Below are 6,003 nucleotides of genomic sequence, written 5' to 3'. Positions count from 1 at the left end.
ATATCAATAAAAAAATTCTGGTCACTTGAAATTGATGTTGGGTACTACCCCAGAGAAAAGAGAAGACAGGATACCTCTAAACATCAATAGGACTCTTTAAAAAAATTTTTTTTTGGCCATGCTGTGTGCCTTGTGGGATCTTAGTTCCCTAATCAGGGATCACACTCATATCACCTGCAATGGAATCCTAACCACTGGACTGCCAGGGAATTCCAGATAGGAATTTTTTTTTTTTTTTAAAGAGAGACTCAGGAGAAACTCATGTAAGGAAAGACGAAGGGTAGAGCAGTAAACTAGATTTCCTATGAGGCTGAGCTGCCCCAGCTTTGCCCAAGGTTTTGGAGAGGTTGAACATCAAATTATCTTCAAGAGGCTTCAATCTGAAATAAGCACAAGATTTACAATAACCACTTGTTACTATTTACTGAGATGTTATTATTGATATAACCAGCTACTATTTGCTAAGGCTTGGCGTACATTCTGACAATTCTATGAAGTATATCATATACACATTATTCCAATTTCATAGATGGTACAACTGAGGCACAGAGAATTTAATTTTCTTAAAGGCACACGTCAAGGTATCCAAACTAGATAAATAAAGCATTTAAAGAGAATCCTTGAGTTAGTCATCTCAACTCTGAGAGCATAGAAATACTCTGAAGATACTCCCCAGAGGTGAGAATATTCAAGTTTGCTATCAGGATCCTCTGTCAAGCTGTCATCTCTAGAAAGCATTGGCCTCCACTGAAAGTGGAAACAGCTGAGTAGTCTCTACTGTTTCCTATACTCAATATCTGTCAGTTCTCCCAGAGCCTCCTGATCATTCTGGAGAAATCTGAATTTCTTTTTCTGCAAAGCTCAGGATCAGACTCAGGTCACATTCCTGATCTGTCCAAGATCAGGGACTCCTAACATGAACTGGCAAATCCCCTCTAAGACTGTTGCATCTTGACTTCTCATACTGCAAACTTGGAGGAGCTTCCTGGTGATTTTATGTAAAATTCCAGTCCTTCTTCTTTCAAAGTCCCTTGATCAGGGGGGAGGGGGAAGGAATATATATATATATATATATATAAGGAATTATATAAGGAATATATAAGGAATTATATATATAATATATGATGTGTATATATACGCATTATATATATATATATAAAATGAGCACAGATGATGTGCTCAGTCATGTCCGGCTCTTTGTGACTCCATGGACTGTATCCTGCAAGGCTCCTCTGTCCATAGAAATTTTCAGGCAAGAATACTGGCCTGGGTTGCCATTTCCTCCTCCAGGGGATCTTCCCAACCCAGGGATTGAAGCCGTGTCTCCTGTGTCTCCTGCGTTGGCAGGCGGATCCTTTTACCACTGCACCGCCTGGGAAGCCCCATATATATCCTGCATTTGTGTGTGCGTGCGTGCTAAGCCTCTTCAGTTATGTCTGACTCTGTATGACCCTATGGGCTGTAGCTGCCAGGCTCCTCTGTCCAGGGATTGAACCCACCTGTTTTTTGTCTCCTGCATTGGCAGGCAGGTTATTTACCTTTAATGCCATTGGGGAAGCCTTCTCTAATGACGTTACAGAAAGATTGAAAAGCAGAGAATAACAAAAGAAAACTCATCTCTGCTCCAACCACTGTATCACACAGTTGCTTTCATTTTTGCTTATTCATTTCCAGTGTTAATCCATTGGCAGATATATTTCAGCAGAGTTGTAATCATAGTATACACTGCATTTTGCATCCCACTGGGGCTGGTTGTTCTGGAGGCCTCTTTCCACTCTGCAGTCTCCCACTGAGACCTTGTCCACATTTACAGCCTAGCGGGGAGCAACTCTTGGTGTAGCAGAGTCTCTGATGTTCCAGTTGATTCCTTGGCCAAACCTGCCTGAATTTACCCCTACAGAGGAAGAAGATGATGTAAAAAATACAGGAACTCCTCACCAGGACTTCCCTGGATAAGGATCCACCTACCAATGCAGGGGACATGGATTTAGTCTTAGCCCAGGAAGATTTCTCAGGCCTCAGAGCAACGAAGCCCATGCACCAGAACTACTGAAGCCTGTGCTAGAGCCTGTGCTCCACAACAAGAGAAGACACAGCAACGAGAAGCCTGCACACTGCGAGGAAGAGTAGCCCCTACTCACCGCAGCTGGAGAAATCCCAGAGCAAATAAATAAATAAATGTTTATTTTTGATTTATAAATAAATGAAAACCCCTTATCAAGTAAAGCAAAACGACGACAACAAAAAGAAGCTCTTTCCCAAACTCCATAAAATATAGAGCTGGGGGTGGAGGGTAGACATTTTAGGGAACTGAGAACAGAGGAACACGATCAGGACAGAAGCATTCTTCTTCCCTCATTTCCTCCCAGGTCACTGTGAGAAGCTGGCACTGGGGCTTGTGCCTTCCCCGAAGGGTGGCTGTCGGCAGGCACACAACTCAAGAGGTCTGTGAAACAAGCCTTTGTTGATCCAAAGATACCTAAACAGTGTTGTCCAAATTTTCCCTTGAGGAATCACCTGGTGTGGTTGTTAAAATTCCGGACCCTAGGCCCATCTCAGCTCTAGGGAATTTGGAAATCATTGAGGAAACGTGTTGAGTGTTGAAATAGGTGGAGACTGTGGTTGGATTACAGGAAGAACACTCACGCATTTCCTAAAGTGCTACCCAGGAATGACCATTACGTCTATCAGACTGAGCTTTGAGGAGGTGCCCGTGTATTTGTGTGGGTTTCAGAGTCAAATTCGACAAGGCTCAGGCTTCCCTCATAGCTCAGGTGGTAAAGAACTTGCCTGCAATGCAGGAGACTTGGGTTCGATTCCTGGGTCAGGAAGATTCCCTGGAGAAGGAAATGGTAATCCACTCCAATATTCTTGCCTGGAGAATCCCACGGACAGAGGAGCCTGGCGGGCTACAGTCCATGGGGTCACAAGAGTCGGACACGACTGAGTGACTTTCACTACGACTACAGGCACTCACATGTGATGTGGGTGGTTTAACTGCTCTTTCCTATATAAAATGGAAATAACCATTATTATATCCATCTCTCAATGGTTGTTGTAATGATTAGACGCTGTGTTCCATGTGTTTGGTACACAATCTAAGTGTCAATAAGCAGTAGCTATTAAACCACTAGTAAATTCTCAGTGCCTGGCATATGATCAAGCACTGTTACTTAATCTTTCCGAAGCTTAGTTTCCTCCAAGGGACGGGAAGTTGGGGAGTGGGAAATATCCCCCTGCTACCTGTCTTGAGTTATTTTAGCTGTAGATTAACACAAGACAAATTAACAAGACAGGGACTTCCTTGGTGGTCCAGTGGCTAAGACTCTACCCTCCCAAGGCAGGGGCCCCATGTTCAAGGCCAGGTCAAGGAACTAGATCCCTCATGCGGCAACTAAGAGTTCAAATGCTGTGACTAGAGATCCTGCGTGCCGGGACTTCTTTGGTGGCTCAGTGGTAAAGAATCCGCCTGTCAATGCAGGGGACAAGAGTTTGAGCGCTGATCCAGGAAGATCCCACATGCCATGGAACAACCATGCCCATGTGCTACAACTATTGAGCCTGTGCTCTGCAACAAGAAGCCGCTGCAATGAGAGGCCTGTACACCGTGATGAGAGTAGCCCCCGCTCACCACAACTAGAGGAAAGCCCAGGAAGCAATGAAGACCCAGCACAGCTGTTAAAAAAATAAAAGATCCTGCATGCCCAGCTAACACACTGCACAGTTAGATAAATAAATAAATATTTTTTACTTCTGGGCATACACACTGAGGAAACCAGATCTGAAAGAGACACGTGCACCCCAATGTTCATCGCAGCACTGTTTATAATAGCCAGGACATGGAAGCAACCTAGATGCCCATCAGGAGATGAATGGATAAGGAAGCTGTGGTACATATACACCATGGAATATTACTCAGCCGTTAAAAAGAATTCATTTGAATCAGTCCTAATGAGATGGATGAAACTGGAGCCCCTTATACAGAGTGAAGTAAGCCAGAAAGATAAAGAACATTACAGCATACTAACACATATATATGGAATTTAGAAAGATGGTAACGATAACCCTATATGCAAAACAGAAAAAGAGACACAGAAACACAGAACAGACTTTTGAACTCTGTGGGAGAAGGTGAGGGTGGGATGTTTCAAAAGAACAGCATGTATACTATCTATGGTGAAACAGATCACCAGCCCAGGTGGGATGCATGAGACAAGTGCTCGGGCCTGGTGCACTGGGAAGACCCAGAGGAATCGGGTGGAGAGGGAGGTGGGAGGGGGGATCGGGATGGGGAATACATGTAAATCTATGGCTGATTCATATCAATGTATGACAAAACCCACTGAAATGTTGTGAAGTAATTAGCCTCCAACTAATAAAAAAAAAAAAAAAAGAAAAAAAAATTTTTTTAATGAAAAAAAGCAGGAAAAAATTAATTAATATACACAGAGGTCACAGAAATTCTACCCCTATGCCCTAACCCCACCCAGACCAAGTGACCAAAGCAGTCTGTTCATATAACATTCTTAGATACAGAATTATTTATGAAGATTTAAGAAAGGGGTTTGTGCTTGGGGTAGTAGACTCATGAGGGAAGAGAGTCTGTTTATTTGGCTTTCTTAGCCTTGAATTCCTTATCTGGTGATAAGAATACTCTCTATACTCCTAGTATAGGGGGATCCTTTCACATGGGTGATTTATTTTCTACTTTTTGGGGGAGTGAGGGGGAGGTCAGAGTGTTACTGTTTTAATATCAATCTTTCCCTCACCAGGTCTTTCTCCAGTAACTTTAACTCAAAACAATCAATATACCATTCTGGTATGTCGTGGGGCAGCCTGCTCCAAGCCTCAACACAGAGGTACTATGAAATGCGGGCACAATGCTAAATCCTCTGTGAAAAGTGTTAGTCGCTCAGTTGTGTCCAACTCTTTGTGACCCCATGGACTGTAGCCCACCAGACTACTCTGTTCATGGAATTCTCCAGGCAAGAATACTGGAGTGGGTAGCCATTTCCTCCTCCAGGGGATCTTCCCAACCCGGGGATGGAACCCGTGTCTCCTGCATTGCAGGTAGATTCTTTATCATCTGAGCCACCAAGCAAGCTCCTATGGCAGCTATTAAGACATCTCCTGGACATTGCTAAGTTTTTCTCACTGGATGCTTCTTAAGTACATATTTTAATATTTTAATGATGTTTGCTGTTTCTGGGGTACTTGGTAGGTTGCATTGGTTTTTTACAATCAGATCATTACCTCCTCTGCAATGTAGGCAATGTCATGAAGTGATAATGCTCACCATATTCAACCAGATTTGGTACCAACTGGCTTTGTGTGGCAGTCTATAACACTAGGAATTTCTAGGACAATAACCATCCATAGTGAGCCAAGAGATTGTGACAAGAGACAGGAAATATGGGAGTCCAGTAGTTTCTGAACCTTGCAGACCATAAAATTACCTGGGGATCTTAAAATTGTAGATTTACTATTAGATTCTCCATGAATCTGCTTTATTTTTTGTTTGTTTGTTTTTTATTTCCCCCTCTTTCTTTTTAAAATTAAAAAAAAATTTTATTTGTAAATTGTTGGAATCTGCATTTAAAAAAAAAATGTGCTGAAAGATTCTGATGAGCAGCCAAGTTTGGGAACTAATTTTGTTGTAGTGTAGAACCTGAGAGCTGAAAATTTTTTTTTCTTTCCTTACTTCAAGGATGACTATCTTGAATAAACACATTGCCAGTCAGGTTCTTCTGTTTTTGAGATCTTTGTTGATTTCATTACTGACAGTTTTGGTTGCAAGGCTTTTTTTGTCTTTGGGGGCTATGCCCGAGCAGCTTGTGGGATTTTAGTTTCCACACCAGGGACTGAACTAGGGTCCTCAGCAGGAAAAGTGCTACCACTGGACTGCCAGGGAATTCCCCCTGGGTTTCCGGTTTTGTTTTTGCTTTTTTTCTCCGCCCCCGACTCCCCGCACTTTAAATTCTGCCCCCATGTTTCAAATTCACC

This window comes from Cervus canadensis, chromosome 1 (assembly GCF_019320065.1).
Source record: "Cervus canadensis isolate Bull #8, Minnesota chromosome 1, ASM1932006v1, whole genome shotgun sequence".
Taxonomy (NCBI): Eukaryota; Metazoa; Chordata; class Mammalia; order Artiodactyla; family Cervidae; genus Cervus; species Cervus canadensis.
The sequence above is the reverse complement of the archived record's forward strand: the minus strand, read 5'-3'. Positions refer to the sequence as shown.